The sequence below is a fragment of the Engystomops pustulosus genome, chromosome 1, assembly GCF_040894005.1.
Source record: "Engystomops pustulosus chromosome 1, aEngPut4.maternal, whole genome shotgun sequence".
Classification (NCBI taxonomy): domain Eukaryota; kingdom Metazoa; phylum Chordata; class Amphibia; order Anura; family Leptodactylidae; genus Engystomops; species Engystomops pustulosus.
Window position 1 is genome coordinate 4172585 of NC_092411.1, and position 18555 is coordinate 4191139.

At 45.6% G+C, this 18555-nt stretch overlaps 1 long non-coding RNA gene across 1 annotated transcript in view; it reads left to right on the forward strand.

Annotated features, from left to right (window-relative positions):
* LOC140115365 (uncharacterized) overlaps positions 1-18318 on the forward strand; it is a 47823-nt gene extending 29505 nt beyond the window's left edge. The window contains exons 4-5 of the long non-coding RNA XR_011852737.1: positions 15643-15709; positions 17297-18318. This is a non-coding gene — a long non-coding RNA (uncharacterized lncRNA). The remainder of the gene's footprint in view (positions 1-15642; positions 15710-17296) is intronic.
* The last annotated feature ends 237 nt before the right edge of the window (positions 18319-18555 follow it).

Genomic DNA, 18555 nt, shown 5'->3' on the forward strand with positions numbered 1-18555 from the left:
TTTGGGTGGTCATGGGCCCCTTAGAAGACTTAGAAGAACCATATTATGTAGGATGTATCATCAAAAATATCTAATAATCTATAATATCGGAATCGTTCTTTATGAAATAGATCATAATATCCAATGATTACTCCATTCACTTCCAAATAAAATAAATCTTTGGGGCCCATTATAAAGTATAAGAACCTGGGGCCCACCGGAGGATTCTCTGATGCTTTGGTGGGCCAGTCCGACACTCCACAAACCCTTTCTTACATTTTCCCCCTAAATACAGGAAACCCTGCAAGCCCCCATCTACATTCACTGATTGACTAAGTGGCGCCCCCTTATGGAGTTCAGTGGGGTTTTGTAGAGGTCCTATAAGGGGATCATGTGCATCTAATCCCCTATTCAGATGGAGGTCCTCCATTCTCCTGTTAGACAATGAATTGTCACTAAATTGTCATTTTGGGGCAATCCCTGTGACATCTCAGAAATGTTAACCCTTTGCACACTAGTTTGGATCCCTGTTGCTCATTATCTTTTGGTGCAGAACATTTTTAACTTCTTTTGGATAGACTTTCTGCTACATCGCTCTGCAGCACATTGCACCGTGTTTCTGTGCAGAGCATTTCTCCACTTGCAGAATGCATCCCATCTACTGGCAGAGTATCGCACCCAATCTTTGTGCAGAGCATTGCTCCCTATTCTTGGGCACTGTATAGACCGCATTCCTTAGCAGAAGATTTTATGTTGTTATCCTGTAGCACAGGGGTTGTCATATGTGATTAAGCCCTTCCTGACACCCCCTGCTAAGCCATCTGGATCTCCAACCGGGGAGAAATTCTAATTGTGTCTAAGCTGGCTTTATCACAGAGATACATTTAGCCCCAGTCACATGTTTGGGCTCGCTTCCCTAGATTCACAAAAAACCCATCTATTTTTATCCGGGAGAGCATGTCAGTGTCATCTCCTGAAGAAGCGGCCTGCTGCTTAAATACAGATTGTTACCATCTCATAGGGCAGAGGGAATAGAGATAACACACAGGGAATATATCCCAAGAATAACAAGGAATTAGGGGGTCAGTAACATCCGGATGTTATATCTCCATGAGCGTAACAGGAGCATGGACCCGGGGGGCGTTATAGTCATTGAAAAGAAATCGGATCACTCATTTCACTACACATCACTCTGTTCTCTATAAATTGCCTCATTGTCTTCTCTTCAGGTCACTCTCTTCCCTATAGATCACTGTCTTCTCTCCAGGTCACTCTCTCCAGGTCACTCTCTTCTCTACAGGTCACTTTCTTCTCTCCACATCACTCTCTTCAGATCATTGTCTTTTCACCAGGTCACTCTCTTCAGGTTGCTCTCTTCTCTCTAGATCACTCTCTCTTCTCTCTAGATCACTCTCTTCCCTATAGATCTCTTTCTTCTCTCCAGGTCACTCTCTTCCCTATAGATCTCTTTCTTCTCTCCAGGTCACTCTCTTCTCTCTAGATCTCTCTCTTCTCTCTAGGTCACTCTCTTCTCTCCAGGTCACTCTCTTCCCTATAGATCACTCTCTTCTCTCCAGGTCACTCTCTTCCCTATAGATCTCTCTCTTCTCTCTAGGTCACTCTCTTCTCTCCATGTCACTCTCTTCCCTATAGATCACTCTCTTCTCTCCAGATCACTCTCTTCCCTATAGATCACTCTCTTCTCTCCAGGTCTTTCTCTTCTCTCCTGGTCACTCTCTTCTCTCCAGGTCACTCTCTACCCTATAGATCACTCTCTTCTCTCCAGGTCTTTCTCTTCTCTCCTGGTCACTCTCTTCTCTCCAGGTCACTCTCTACCCTATAGATTACTCTCTTCTCTCCAGGTCACTCTCTTCCCTATAGATTACTCTCTTCTCTCCAGGTCACTCTCTTCTCTCCAGGTCACTCTCTTCTCTCCAGGTCACTCTCTTCTCTCCAGGTCACTCTCTTCTCTCTAGATCACTCTCTCTTCTCTCCAGGTCACTCTCTTCTCTCCAGGTCACTCTCTTCCCTATAGATCACTCTCTTTTCTCCAGGTCATTATCTTTAGTTTCATTTGCAGTCTTTTCCCTAGATCTTCTGTCCTGATATTTCTCCTCTCTCCGGATCTCCCTTCCGTATTCTAATCAGTCTTTCATTTCCAGTCGCTATCTTCTTTCTTGATCCTTCTCATCTTCTCACAGTCACTCCCCGCTCTCCTGTGCACCCTCTGCTCTGCTTTCCTGCATAATCTCTGCTCTGCTGCACTCTCTGCGCTCTCTCATGTCTCACAACCCAAAAGGTCGGTGTGGAGACATCACATGACTTGGCTCCTGGCAAACCCCCTGTCAACATAAGGAGCATCCGAGTAATAATAATAATACTTCATCCCAAAAGGGTAAATGAGTATCCCACATGCAGCTCCAGATTAATTCCACAATAAATTACAAGAGATCATTCATATATCACATAAAACTCCTAAAATATTTATATACTACAAGTATATCATTCATACACCTAATAGCGGTGCGAGAAAAGGATCCCCAGACTCCACCTGTCTGACATATAAGACCCTTCCTAAACACACATGTAATGTAATGATGATCACATGGAAGGGATCATCCTCTCCGGAACATTCCCATCCCAGAATTCCCCTTCAAGTCCAACTATTATTTCATTATACTCAGCAATCCCCATGACACCAACAATAATAATAATCTTTATATTATCTAATAATATTTATATAGCGCCAACATATTCCGTAGCTTACAGTCTATGAGGATGAGGGGGTGACACAAGAGCTTACAGTCTATGAGGATGAGGGGGGACACAAGAGCTTACAGTCTATGAGGATGAGGGGGGACACAAGAGCTTACAGTGTATGAGGATGAGAGGTGACACAAGAGCTTACAGTCTATGAGGATGGGGGGGTGATACAAGAGCTTACAGTCTATGAGGATGAGGGGTGACACAAGAGCTTACAGTCTATGAGGATGAGGGGGTGACACAAGAGCTTACAATCTATGAGGATGAGGGAATGACACAAGAGCTTACAGTCTATGAGGATGAGGGGGTGACACAAGAGCTTACAGTCTATGAGGATGAGGGGGTGACACAAGAGCTTACAGTCTATGAGGATGAGGGGTGACACAAGAGCTTACAATCTACGAGGATGAGGGGGTGACACAAGAGCTTACAGTCTATGAGGATGAGGGGGTAACACAAGAGCTTACAGTCTATGAGGATGAGGGGGAGACACAAGAGCTTACAGTCTATGAGGATGAGGGGGAGACACAAGAGCTTACAGTCTATGAGGATGAGGGGGTGACACAAGAGCTTACAGTCTATGAGGATGAGGGGGGGCACAAGAGCTTACAATCTATGAGGATGAAGGGGTGCCACAAGAGCTTACAGTGTATGAGGATGAGAGGTGACACAAAAGCTTACAGTCTATGAGGATGGAGGGTGACACAAGAGCTTACAGTCTATGAGGATGAGGGGTGACACAAGAGCTTACAGTCTATGAGGATGAGGGGGTGACACAGTAGGTATAAGAACGTGTATAATGGTCCAGCCATTCTTTATAAGGGAACAGTATAAAATAATTAGCCGCATCTTATATACAAAATCCAAGGTGAATGTGACTACAGAGAAGCCTGGAGCTCGGTATCTGGTGTTTGCTGGATAACAGATGGGTGGAGGACACAGCGTTGGTTAGTATAGAGAGAGTTGACATACCATGCAGTTAGCGAGTGCGATAGATCAGATGGGTTTTAAGAGTATATTTAAAACTTTGGAGGTTGAGCATGAGTCTGATAGTCCGGGGAAGGTGATTCCAGAAAATTGGTGGCGCTCAGGAGAAGTCCTGGAGATGTGCAATGTGAAAACCAGAGCACTGGCGACTACAGTTTGATAAAAACATTCAAAATATTAAATGATGGTAACGATCGTAAGAAATACAGTCTGCTATGGGTTTTCTTAAGCTGATGTTCCACGTGTGTTTACCAATCTCTAACAGGAAAGAATCATAGGTCCAGCACAGCGTTTTTTCGGTGATATTAAAATGCAATCTTTATTTTCTGAAGGCTAAAATCCACATCAGGAACATACAGAAAAAGCGCCACAGACCGACGCGTTTCAACACTTGCGTGTCTTTATCAAGGTTTACCAATCTAGCCTGTTGTCTAGGGGTTGTCCTTAAATATATGAAATTTTCGACTTTCTTTACCTCCTCTCCATTTATGTACAAGGGATCACCCGATCTAACATGTGATCTTCTAAACTTGATTACCATCTCCTTGGTTTTGGAGAAGCTTAACAAAAAGACATTTGTTTTACTCCAGGAGCCCAAATGGCCCCAGTCTCCCTGTAGTGTCCCTGTCATCTCCACCTCTAATGTAATCCACCACTTCTGCGTCATCCGAGAATGTCTGAATAATGGTGTTCCTCAAATTTTGATTCATATATAGCAGTGTATATGCTAAATAGGTAGGGTGCGAGCCCTGTACCCCGCGGGCACCAGCACCACTGACCAGCTCCGTAGACCACCTGTTTCCCATGCAAACTCCCTGTGGTCTGCCAAGCAGGTCATTTATTCTGTAATATCGCTGGCACCACAGCTCAGATACTTACAGCACAATCAGACTCCTCAAGATGACCCCTTACCCTGATACCCTGAATTCTGAGTGAACCTTATATTATCCAGGAATAAGGACAGAAAGCAGGGGGTGCCGCTAGTCGTGTTCTCTTCGGACAGTGGTGGCGCACCTATGGCACTGGTGCCAGAGATGGCACTCGGAGGCCTCTCTGTGGGCACACGCGCTGTCTCCCAGGCACAGAGTTTGCCAGACATGGCACCTTCCTGCAGTCTCAGGCAGTACAAGTAGTGCCCTGATATTTTAAAGTGACCCATCCTGTGCTGCTGGGTCCTGTCCAAAGAGTGAGAAGGCGTGGACCGGGTCAGATTTGAGCTCAAAGACTCTGGTAGCAATAAGTTTGTTACTGCCTTAATTGCCGTGTTGGCACTTTGGGAAAAGCTAGTGTTTTTTTGGGTCTCATTTTGGGCACTCGATCTCTAAAAGGTTTGCCTTCACTGTCTTAGGACATACCCAAAATTTTGCATATTACAAGAAAACTTTGAACCATAAATAATTGATGATTCTATTGTTTCCCATTGATAGGCGGCTAAGGAGTTTTTTGTGATGTGTTTGGATGATGGGGAGAGGATTGGGCTTTACCTCCTCCCTATTAATAGATACTTTGTATTCCAGAATTCTGGCAAAGAATGAGGAGATTGGGGAAAACAAAGAAATGAATCTTGGCGTAAAAACATGAAGCGGCGTCAATGTAATCCAACATTGTAGCTTCAGTCACCGCACTTAACCCCTTACTAACCCCCGCTGTTTATCCTATGATCCCTCATTTTACAGCAAACATTCTCTTTTTTCTGCTAAATATTGTTTGCAAAGAAGCAACAGGGCGGCAGCGCGAATCCGGGGAGTAGCAGGAGCTGTCCGAGTGCTGAATCAGACGCCCTGTGGTCAGATAAGAGGCCGCAGACAGATGTGCTCTCGATGTGCTGACTCAATTACACCATAGAAGCCTGGCCCAGTAATACCCCCGCCCCGGCCCCCTCTTATAATCACTTCATGGACGTCATTAACCAATTCCTTCCCCGAATGCAAGAACACAGAACAGACGCACCACATTCATGCTCTCTAGACCTTCGTGGACCTACAGGTTAATGAATGAGGTCCTGCGTTATCTGGGCTACTACAATCTCGGCTTTTATATCCTGTGTCCATGAATGGAAGTCATTAGATGGTTAATGTGTTCTGGTCTATGAGGTTTATGATACGATAATCCCTCCTGGACACAACCACAGAGAACGCTGCGGAGCTGTGCCGCGTCTGATGGCGGCCGGCGATACTAAGTCAAGGCTAAATACAACGAAGGTGCCGAGAGGGTTGGACCATTAAAGGGTCGGATTATTAATAGGAGCAAAGATAATTGTTAAATCCATTCCCAGATTGGGATTGTTATTATTAACCCCTTGCTGTACTGAAATGTCGTATATGAAAGGCGTGAAGGGATTCGGGTGATGCAGAGCAGATCCCTGACACCATGTTCTCCATCTGCCATCAGACCTTTGCATTGTGCTGTCCATGGCCACCTCTGGCCCTCTAACTGTCTCTGACCGTCTGCCCTTGCACCCACATGCTGAGGCATCATGGGTACGTGACTGGTCCCGCAGAGAGATTGGGGCCCGCGGCTATCACCAAGTGATACACTCCCTATACTGCCAATATGCACAGCAACGCTCCCAGTGCCGGCAGCGTAATGACGTTACTGTGTCATCCCCGACGCTGGCATAGAACAGAACAAAACATAGAACATAGAACATAGATCAGAGGAAAGTGAGTACTGAAGGGAAGGATGGAATGGGGGTCAAAAAAGAGAGGGTACAAGAGAGGGGACACTATAAATGGGGGCACAAGAGAGGTGGCACTATAAATGGGGGCACAAGAGAGGTGGCACTATAAATGGGGGTATAATGAGAGGGGACACTATAAATGAAGGCATAAGGAGAGGGGTCACTATAAATGGGGGTATATTGATAGGGGACACTGAAAATGAGGTTATAATGAGAGGAGACACTATAAATGTGGTATAATGAAAAGGGGCACTATAAATGGGGGCATAAGGAGAGGGGACAATATAAATGGGGGTATAAGGAGAGGGGACACTATAAATGGGGGCATAAGGAGAGGGGACAATATAAATGGGGGTATAAGGAGAGGGGACACTATAAATGGGGGCATAAGGAGAGGGGACAATATAAATGGGGGCATAAGGAGAGGGGACAATATAAATGGGAGTATATTGATAGGGAACACCATAAATAGGGGAATAATGACAGGGGACACTGAAAATGAGGTTATAATAAGAGGGGACACTATAAATGTGGTATAATGAAAAGGGGCACTATAAATGGGGGCATAAGGAGAGGGGACAATATAAATGGGGGTATAATGAGAGGGGACACTATAAATGGGGGCATAAGGAGAGGGGACACTATAAATGGGGGCATAAGGAGAGGGGACAATATAAATGGGGGTATAAGGAGAGGGGACACTATAAATGGGGGCATAAGGAGAGGGGACAATATAAATGGGAGTATATTGATAGGGAACACCATAAATAGGGGAATAATGACAGGGGACACTGAAAATGAGGTTATAATGAGAGGGGACACTATAAATGTGGTATAATGAAAAGGGGCACTATAAATGGGGGTATAATGAGAGGGGACACTATAAATGGGGGTATAATGAGAGGGGACACTATAAATGGGGGCATAAGGAGAGGGGACACTATAAGTGGGGGCATAAGGAGAGGGGACAATATAAATGGGGCCATAATAAGGGGGTATAATGAGAGGGGACATTATGCACGGGTACACAATGAATGTCGGAATAATGAGAGGGGACACTATAAATGGGGGCATAATGAGAGGGGGCATTAGATATTGGGTAGAACTGAGTTAAGTACATTAGACCTGCCCTCTAAAACCATTCAAATTTCTCATGTGGCCCCATGGGAAAATGAATTGCCCACCCCTGATCTACTCAGTAGTCGGCCCCTTCTGAAGCTTTGACACTATGCAAACAATCCACAAGATGCACTAAATACACCAAGCCCTTTTAAGGTGGGAAACCTGCCTTAATAGCCCTCGATTAACCCAGTTTCAGTGTCCTGCGCCCCCACACGAGTGCAGGAACTGCGATGCTACATGCTCATGATGCCAGGACACGAGGCTTCCCAGCAGATCATTGCCTGCAGCGTCACTCTGCCTTTACCCTCTTATCTACTTCCTTTAGAACAACCTGGTGCCATCTCTTCGTAATCATCACTTCTTCTCATCCGCATGATCTACAGGAAAAGATGATTCATCCGACCAGGGTGCCTCCTCCTATTGTCCTATAGTAATAATGTGGGTACTCTGAGTGGTCTGTGGATACAAAGCAAGTGAGGTCCTTAAGGAACTGCCAAATTTTTATCATGACCATCATGGTCATGTTCTGGATGTCTGGTGAGCTATTCCAACCTTGATCAACTCCACATTGGGTCTTCTTCAAATTAAGCTACTCGTCCAGTAAGGACTAATCATAATAGATAAGTGGTAAGTGATTGCTCCAAATTCACATCCACTGTTGGACTGAGTGGACAGAGGTTACTTGGGCCTTCAGATAAAAGAGTTTGACCTTCTGTAAAGACCCTTGTGGCCCCAAAGTGCAATGTATCCTACTGGACTCCTGGGTGTCATTACTCTGTTAAAGTCAGAGCCCAGTAGGGGATGTTCTGTTGGGCCAGTCCAACTTTGGTTCCCTACACATCGGGTAGTCTTCCAATCAAGCTACTGGTCCATTAAGATCTAAGTATCCCATAATAGCTTTCTACTGGGCCTCTGGGTCATATTATATTATTGGAGCCTCGTCCTACTGGAGGATCTTCAAATTGGACCAATCCAACCTTGATACCAACAGAGGCCTAGTCATCATGCAAAGAACCATATACCTCTGCAGACTTGTAATAGACTTCCATTAAGACCACTGCTTGCTTTCAGTAAAGAAAAGCTTTATAAATGCCATTAACTAATAATATAGATGGTTCTCTCAGTTAAGGGGGTTCACTTGAAATAGTTTTCTCCGTAGGCACGAAATCCTAGGCCTCACCTTTACCCGCAACAGACACCCCTGACGCCTGGGAGTTTAATGACTGTTCTTGGATCTAAAACAGAGACTAAAAGTTCCTCTGAATCTTCTCTGTAAATGAAGTATGTGTGAACAGTGCCCAATCAATCTCTAAGATTCTGCTGCTGAATCTAAGGTTCTGAAGATTCTCTTCTGTCCAATCTCCGAAAACACGGACGCCTCAAGGGGACTCTGCCGGGTCCCCAATAATCTGGTGTGTGTATGGTGGGAACCCCCTTTAATGTCATATTCAGCCCCAGGTATGTACGTGCCCTTTAACGAGAGCAATGATACTAAGAAGCGGAGACTTTCCTTTCTGTTACCTTCTATTATTCCTGGCGGAGCAGCGTGATGTACGGATCCTCTCCTCTGTCTCCATCATTATTCCATCCGCTGCTCATCGCCGATGTGGACGAGTCATGTCCTTATTATTAAATACCTCGTCTTATGGTCTCTGGTGGTTTTATCTACGGAAACCTCTGCTCCGGGGGAGGAAGCGTCTACTAAAATATTCCCCATCAGCAGATCCTGGAAAGTCGCACTTTATTATAATGGAAATCAAGGTCTGATACAGAATGAGAATAATGAGAGTTCTCGTCCAGGGTATTGGAGCTCGGTCCTATATGTTACAATGAATCGGGCCAAACCCACACACAGCATGGGGATTAGGGGTGAGTGGACCGGTTCAGGTTCGGGTTCAGTTTAGGTACAAATGTGAACACCTACCTGTTCCCTAGGATTGTTACAGGCATTTAATGGGTTACCACCCCAATGGGACGCTTCACCGGTCGTGGTGTGTTACCAGAGAGGCTGAGCTTGAATTCTTCTGGCTGAAGTCCCGGTTCGGTGATCCAAACCTGCAATTTTCAGTACGGACCCTAATGGGAAGCTTTGTTGGGGAACGTTCATGGTAGAGGAATCTTTCACCACTAACTGTAACTTGTTGCATCCTAATAATTGATGTCATTGCACTGGTTCTGGAAAACTTGGAATTTTCTCTCCAGCGCTCAACATTGGTTCTGATCCAACACAGCACCACCTACCTGACAGTAGAGGAACCTATTAACGTATGAGTAGCATTGTCTCCTGTAACCGCTGGGGGCTGATGAAATCCATGGATTCACGCTTAGTAAAGTATGTAAGGAATTGGAGTAAGTGTTTTCAGGGAAAGGTTCTGAGCACCAGAACTGGGCCTCAATGCAAATTTTGGACAAGTGCCCAAACTGTAATATATTGTTTATTGTGTTAATCTACCTCTAACAGATGTAAATTAAAAAGGTTTGAGACCCTCAACCCCAGCTTCATGAAGGGGGGTATCCTTTCTGTGGCTTCTGGGGGGCACCCCTGCTGTGACTAATTGGGCACCCCTGCTGTGGCTATTGGGGGCATCCCTGCTATGACTAATGGGGCACCCCTGTTGTGGCTACTAGGGCCAACCCTGCTGTGACTTCTGAGGGCAAATATTCACTTGGACAGATTATAGTCAGTTATGAAGCATTTGGGATATTTGGAGCACCAGCTAATAACTCCTATGTGTGACCCCCTTCCCCTCCGCCTGAAGAATGGGAACCCCAAGTCCTGAGAGTTAAGGATCTCCTGGCAGGATGTGTAATAAAGCAGATATCAGCCCCGGCAGCGGAGAGGAGGCGAGCGGCACAGTGTGTCCTAGTTTAAGCAGCGATAGAAATAGCATGAGATGAATCGTGCGCTGTCGATGTAATTTGTCTCCCTCCTTTCGTGTTCCCAGTCTTGGGATTATATTTGTGCTCATGAATATGCTAATTAGCCCATGAGTATAAGTGAACCTATTGGAATATGAAGCCGGGTCCTTGGAGAATTTCTAGCCAGGACTCCCAATTATAAATAAGTAGTTAGCGCCAATGTCTGTATAACCCACACGGAGGTGAAGATGTGTACATTCTCATGAATGTGAACTGACCAAAAAAAGGAAAAAAATATAGAAAAATGTGATGTGTACATCGGTCTTATTGGTGCAGAAAATGCACAAAAATTCACAAAAAGTCAAGTTTACAGGTTGCAGGGGAAGGGTCACTTATTTTGGTTCTATAGCATCTACAAACATGTTTCTGGTGCCATATGAAATATAAAAATCCCATCTTTTAGATTATATCTGTGAGCTATAGAACCAGAGATACAGGCAGGTAAGAAAGGCAAAATTGGATTTTTATCTACAGCTCACATTTCCAACGACATTTTAGGAGCCTGTATATATGATTCTGAAGATCACAGAACCACAAGCAGAAAGATAAGATTTTTATCTTTAATATAACAGAGGCAGCATGTTTCTAGGTCCTGTACAATTGAAGACAGAGGCATCTGAGGTGACTCTCCCATGGCAGCCTCTAAACTTGACTCATCTCAGGTAAAATCTGACTCTTCACTGCGTCCTGGACCACTGGGATGACTTTAAGACCTTTGTTAGGGTTACTTTATTTAGGGGTTGAGCTTCCAACGTGACTGTAGCGGCACTGGCCACTCTCCATACTGATGCTAAACTTTAGGTACACCATGCTAGTAACGGGTTGGACCCTCTTTTGCCTTCAGAACTGCCTCAATTCTTCGTGGCATAGATACAAGAAGGTGCTGGAAGCTCCTCAGAGATTTTGGTCCATATTGACATGATGGCATCACACAGTTGCCGCAGATTTGTCGGCTGCACATCCATGATGCGAATCTCCCGTTCCACCAGATCCCAAAGATGCTCTATTGGACTGAGATCTGGTGACTGTGGAGGCCATTTGTGTCCAGTGACCTCATTGTCATGTTCAAGAAACCAGTCTGAGATGATTCCAGCTTTATGACATGGCGCATTATCCTGCTGAAAGTAGCCATCAGATGTTACAGGGTACATTGTGCTCATAAAGGGATGGACATGGTCAGCAACAATACTCAGGCAGGCTGTGGCGTTGTACCAAGGGGCCCAAAGAGTGCCAAGAAAATATTCCCCACACCATGACACCACCACCGCCAGCCTGAGCCGCTGATACAAGGCAGGATGGATCCGCGCTTTCATGTTGTTGATGCCAAATTCTGACCCTACCATCCGAATGTCGCAGCAGAAATCGAGACTCATCAGACCAGGCAATGTTTTTCCAATCTTCTACTGTCCAATTTCGATGAGCTTGTGCAAATTGTAGCCTCAGTTTCCTGTTCTTAGCTGAAAGGAGTGGCACCCGGTGTGGTCTTCTGCTGCTGTAGCCCATCTGCCTCAGAGTTGGACGTACTGTGCGTTCAGAGATGCTCTTCTGCCTACCTTGGGTGTAACGGGTGGTGATTTGAGTCACTGTTGCCTTTCTATCAGCTCGAACCAGTCTGCCCATTCTCCTCTGACCTCTGGCATCAACAAGGCATTTCCGCCCACAGAACTGCCGCTCACTGGATGTTTTTTCTTTTTCGGACCATTCTCTGTAAACCCTAGAGATGGTTGTGCGTGAAAATCCCAGTAGATCAGCAGTTTCTGAAATACTCAAACCAGCCCTTCTGGCACCAACAACCATGCCACGTTCAAAGGCCACAAATCACCTTTCTTCCCCATACTGATGCTCGGGAGAACTGCAGGAGATTGTCTTGACCATGTCTACATGCCTAAATGCACTGCCGCCATGTGATTGGCTGATTAGAAATTAAGGGGTAACGAGCAGTTGGACAGGTGTACCTAATAAAGTGGCCAGTGAGTGTATATACATACATTTACTCGACTGCCTTGATGCCCAGAGAACCTATCCGACCCTCCTGACTGAAGAAGCCAAGTAAAGCTTGTTTTTCTCCAAACAGAACTTCTTTGAATGTGTGGGATGCTGCTCGCCCGTCTGCCCAGGGTAGACGAGGACCCAGTAGTCGTTTGAGAGGTTCAGGACCTGGGGAAGGCCAGTGTGATGGTGCGGGACCCCAGGGAGGTTTCTGTGCCTTCAGAGACTCATACACCTCTTTATCCTCTCTGACAACCTTCTTGTTCAGGCTCTATAGGGAGGCACTTGAAGTGGGGTCTCTACCTCGCTCTGTAGTTATCCCCAAACCAACAGACCCATCTCCGTGTTGTAGGCAGATATTAAAATCCTGGCGAATGTCCTGACCCGTAGAGTAAATTCAGTTATCCTTTCGATAATTAACCCTGACCAATATGGTTTGCGCAGGCGGTCTATGACAACGCCGGATCAAGGGTCTCGTTGGAAGCAGCCAAGACTTTCGGTTCGGTGGAGTGGCCCTATCTATGGAAAGATTTGGGTACCCCAGGAAATTCATAGCTTGGGTCCTCCTTCTATATAACTCCCCTGTAGCTTCTGCCATGGTTATTGGGGTTTCCTCCAGATAATTGTCATTGATTAGGGGCACACGCCAGGGCTGCCCCCTCTCCCTAGTCCTATATGCTATAGCTGTGGAACCCCCATTAGAGAAGCTTTGGCGTTCACCCGGTGTCTGGGGACTGCAGCCCTTCTGAGTAACTTTGTAGATTAACTACTTGGGGGTCCTGGTTACACGCTGATTACTACTCACTGAATGTGTTACCCCTTCTGGTTTTTTTGCCGGTGTGAATTTGATTAAGATGATCATATTGCCAAAAATTTTATCTACCCTACTCTATGGGGGTCATTTACTAAGGGCCCAATTCGCGTTTTCCCGACGTGTTACCCAAATATTTCCGATTTGCGCTGATTGTACCTGAATTGCCCCGGGATTTTGGCGCACGCGATCGGATTGTAGCGCATCGGCATGCACGCGACGGAAATCGGGGGGAAAACCCCACGGATTCAGAAAAACCGCCACATTTAAAACAATAAAAGTGTCGCCCTATGGGGCAGATTTACTTACCCTGTCCGTTCGCGATCCAGCGGCGCGTTCTCTGCGGTGGATTCGGGTCCGGCCGGGATTCATCAAGGTAGTTCCTCCGCCGTCCACCAGGTGGCGCTGCTGCGCTGAAAAGCATCTGAACGCACTCGAGTTCACCGGGCCGGACCAATTGAAGGTAAGCGCGTCCCAAGCGACACTTTTATTGTTTTAAATGTGGCGTTTTTTCCGAATCCGTCGGGTTTTTCGTTCAGCCACGCCCCCCGATTTCTGTCGCGTGCATGCCGGCGCCGATGCGCCACAATCCGATCGCGTGCGCCAAAATCCCGGGGCAATACATGGAAAATCGGCGCAAATCGGAAATATTCGGGTAACACGTCGGGAAAACGCGAATCGGGCCCTTAGTAAATGACCCCCTATATCTTTTATTTGGGAGGGTAGGAGGAGGGAGGTGGTTGGACTTCCCTATAGCTATATTACTGGGCTGCTGAATTGTCCCCCTTTCCCTGGATATTTCATCTTGAAAAGCTTATTAGTCCCCCTCCTCCCTCTTTGTTCCCCCTGAGCATCTCCTGTTTGGGGGTGATGGGAGAGATAAAGCAGTACCCCCTTGCTACGCCAATTGCTACGCCTGCCTCTCGCTACTATTCCTCAGGCTTCGATAATTTCACTTCCTTGTGGAATTCACCTTCGTGAACTCTTCTCAGTGCCCGGAGGGGCCGGAGGGATGATGTATATGGGAAATGCTCCGATCATTCCTGCAGTTGGAAGACTCCAATGATTTGCCCATCTCATTCCACCTACTGTACCTTAAATTACCTCCATTATGCTGTAAACACATTTCCCAGGAGAACAGTTGGTAGAAAACCCCTTCCCTACCCCCTCCCTCCTTTTAGGTAAAGCCCTTATTTCCCTCCTATACCGTGAGCTGTTGTCTGCCCGAATCACACGGGCTCCAATCCTGACCAGAGCCCGCTGGGAGAGTGAACTGGACTCGCTGACAGACGAGGAGTGGGCTACAGCCCCTGTGATGCCGCACATTTATCTCTTCATTGAGCATATTTAACCACAGTCAGTAAGTTCCCCCCAGGCTTCCCAGACGTCTGTACTAAATGCTTGGGGACCTCGGGCAACTTCCTTCGCCTTCTGATCTGCCTGCTGATAAAGGGTTACAAGTCCTCTCCATGTCACCTAAAATTAGCCGCCAGTGGGGACCTGCACCTTAATTACAGACATTTTTCTGACATGCAAATGAGCTTTTCTGACTCATATCTGGTATCTGCGACTCTTCTCTCTGGCAGTGAACCACGCCCCCTTATTGTGACTGACAGCTCTATATCTCTTCCTCCTTGTACTTAGGGACCGCCTGCTGTTATTCAACTACAGACATATAAAGCTCTATGTACAGATGGGAATTTTTTTTTTTTATACGGTGCCTTGTGTTACATTCACGTCATGTGACCAGAGTGACAACATCGCAGGTCCTTTAGCCTTCTAATAATAGCAAACAGCACACCATGTATGTGATTACATGAAATCACAGCAGCCTCCATGGAGGATGAGGAGGAGTAGAAGTCCATGGAGGCTGCTGTGACTTCATGTGGTCAGATACATGCATGGGGTACAGTTTGCTATTGTTAAGAGGCTAAAGGACCTGACGTGATGTCGCTCTGGTCACATAACATGAACTGTGACCAGTAAGAAGGCATAAGGCATGGGGAGGAGTAGATGGGAGGGGCCGTCTGAGCAGGACACGCCCCCCTCTGATACCAGGTAATATAAGATAAAAGGTCATTTATGTGGATGTAAGACAAACAATTTTTAGCTAAAGGGTGCCAGTCAGTTAATAGGAACCTGTCACAGGCTGTATACTGTATGTGCAAATCTGCTGACAGGTTCCCTGGGGTGTGGGTGGGGTGCAGGCACATTATCAGGTGTCTTGTTTGGTTAGTATTGTCCTTCCCTTTCTTGTGTAGACACACAGTTTGCTCCCTACCCTGTACCCCCTCGGATGCGCTCTCCGGCCTAATCCTTCTTTTTTCGGCAGCTGCTGCTCTCGCCCCCTCCCTGCATATAATAACCCCGCTCCTTATCTCACTTTTCTCAGGTCGGTTTCCTGCTCGTCAGCTGTTGATGAATCAGTCAGGTCTCCAATGTGAAGTGACATGAGAAAAGTAAGCAGCGACGGCCGACCTCTGACCCCTGTGCATGCGCTGGCTGCATCCTGTCAGCATTTCCTCTTTACTCATTACCTCTATATTACAGATCTCTCCTCTATAATAATACAAGTCACCTCTAGCGGATGGTCCATGGCAGCTTTATACCAGTAACAGCTCCCCCCCGGCCACAGGTTGTGTCAGGTACTGCAGCTCGTCTTCATCAGTATGAACGGTGATCTGCAATACCAAGTACAACCTCTAGACTGGGGAGGAGCTGTTTCTGAAAAGTACCCTGTTTCCCCTAAAATAAGACATCCCCCGAAAATAAGACCTAGTACAATTTTGTTTAGGCTTAGAAATATAAGGCCTCCCCTGAAAATAAGACCTTGCGGCAGTCATTGCAGCTGCTCCCCCCACAACATACATTAGTATTAGGAAATCTTATAGATGCTGCAGAAGGTTGTGACATGGGGAAGAATTCATGGAATTCAATCACAGGCTGTTGTGCTGCAAATTTGAGAACAGCAGCTTCCAGGATAAGAAGGGTCATTGATGGAAAGTGCTTTTACCCAAACATGAGAGATCGGGGCCAATGATTCTAATGGAATCACAAGAAATACAGCATGAAATTCAGAGTTTGGAGAGTTATAAGGATGTTGGAGAAGTTGATTTTTTGTTCAATAATTAATGTAAATTCTTGTTAATGGAAAAATAAGACGTCCCCTGAAAATAAGACCTAGTGCCTCTTTAGGAGCAAAAATGAATATAAGACACTGTCTTATTTTCGGGGAAACAGGGTAGTAGCTATATTTTCTCATCCTAAATAACATCTTTCCAGTCCTTGACTCCTCTTCTATAGGATTCTGGGAAAACAGGGAGACGACCAACAGGGTCCAGCTTTCCCGGAGTCCTCAATGTTACCAATGAAAAGCTGGTTACTGAAAACTACAAATACCAGTATATTCAGATTATTTTTATCAGATTAGGGGGAATTTTACAATTTGATTACATTATACAAGTGATAGGCCTCATTTATGTTTACTGTGTGACTGTTGCTCTTAGCGACCAATCAGAGCTCAGCTTTCTTTTTTGAAACTGCTTTGGAGAGATGAAAACTGAGCTCCGATTGGTTCCCATGGGGAGCTGCATTATGAAGCACTTGACATCATTGTCCCCATTGTGTTTGTGCAAAATTTTCAGAATTTTTTTGCATTTTTAAAAAAATAGGTGGAAAAGTTTGTGAATTTTCTCTAGATTTATCAAATATTAAAAAAAAAACAGTCACAATCTCATCCCAGGGAATTGAAGAATTGACTTTAAGAGAATTTGAGTTCCCTCCTTCCTGACACCTCGGTTTTCACGAAATAATAAAAATTTTGGATAATATAAGGATTCTGCATCTTTTCCTATAACTCTGTATTTTTCTGCCCCTCTGTTATTCCTACTGGGAATCTATGAGTAACTTGCCCCCTGCTTGTTAGCAGTTTGCGGCATCTATCGCTCGGTGTGACATGATTGGCTCTGGTTGGATGGTAAAGTTGTGTTCATGCTCACAGCTACAAACGTTAACACCCAGTTGACAATTTCATCCTCACTTTCCAGGAGGAATAACAGAGGGAAGACACGTGGCTCCAGGAAAGAAGGAGAAGACGCCCCATAATTAATATTACATGGGGAATAAACGTTTTGCTGATCTTTGGGATCAAATCAGTGAAACAGTTGATGGAGTGAGAGAATGGAGGTCCCTTGTACCCCGAATGAACGGAACAGCAGGTTGCGCATTCACACCGATGGTTTATACATTGTGAAGGAAGTAACTGAGTTCTGTGCTCAGCACCGTCAGCGCCATTGAGATTGGTGCAAAATTGATGTTATAGATCCTAATCATGAAGAATCTTCTTCTATAAGAAAGATTTACTTACCTGGTCCTGTTGCGATCCCCGATTCGGACGGTCCGGCGAAGATGAAATCTGGCGCGATTCATGAAGATCGTGCACCCGAGTTCCTGCATCCGTCGCTTTTGTGCTGAGGTCTGCCGGAGTTCACCTTCACCTTCCCGGTGCTTGCATTGTTTTGCGACACAATTTTAAATGTTAAATCCCGCGCGTTGTCTGAATCCGTCGGGCACAACCCCCGATTTCTGTCGCGTGCAAGCCGGCACCAGTGTGACACAATCCGATCGCATGCGCCAAAATCCCCTGTTAAATGCGCCGCAAAACGGAAACTGCTGATAGTTTAGGAGAAAACAATCGGATATTGGCAGCGTCCGGGCTCCGTGCGCCGAGCGAAAGCAAAACTCTGCATGAACTTTCACTCTCACGTTATTATGTAAGACAACAGCTGCCCGGCGCCGGCCAAGGTAAATATACACAGGGCTTTACTCTGCAGGTGAAGGGTTTATAGCAGACGCTGCCCCCTGGTGTTAGACAATGAGACTAACAAGTTAAATATTGAAAATACAGGCAGTCCCCGGGTTATATACAGGATAAGTTCTGTAGGTTTGTTCTTAAGTTGAATTTGTATGTAAGTCGGAACTGTATATTTTATTATTGCAACTCTGTGACAATTGGATTTTAAAAATGTTGGATTGTCATAAGAACCAGGATTAACAATATATCTTCATTACAGACACCTGTGATAACTGTTACAGCTGATTATTGTAGCCTAAGGATAAAGTACAGGAAATTACCAACATCCAGAGGTCCGTTTGTAACTAGGGGTCATCTAAGTCGGGTGTTCTTAAGTAGGGGACCGCCTGTACCCTGATTACAGTAAATTTCCTTTTTTATGCAAACTTTTGAGCTCTTTTCGTAGCTAGAGAGTTTTTCTCACCAAAAATTGCAACTTTATGCAACTCATGC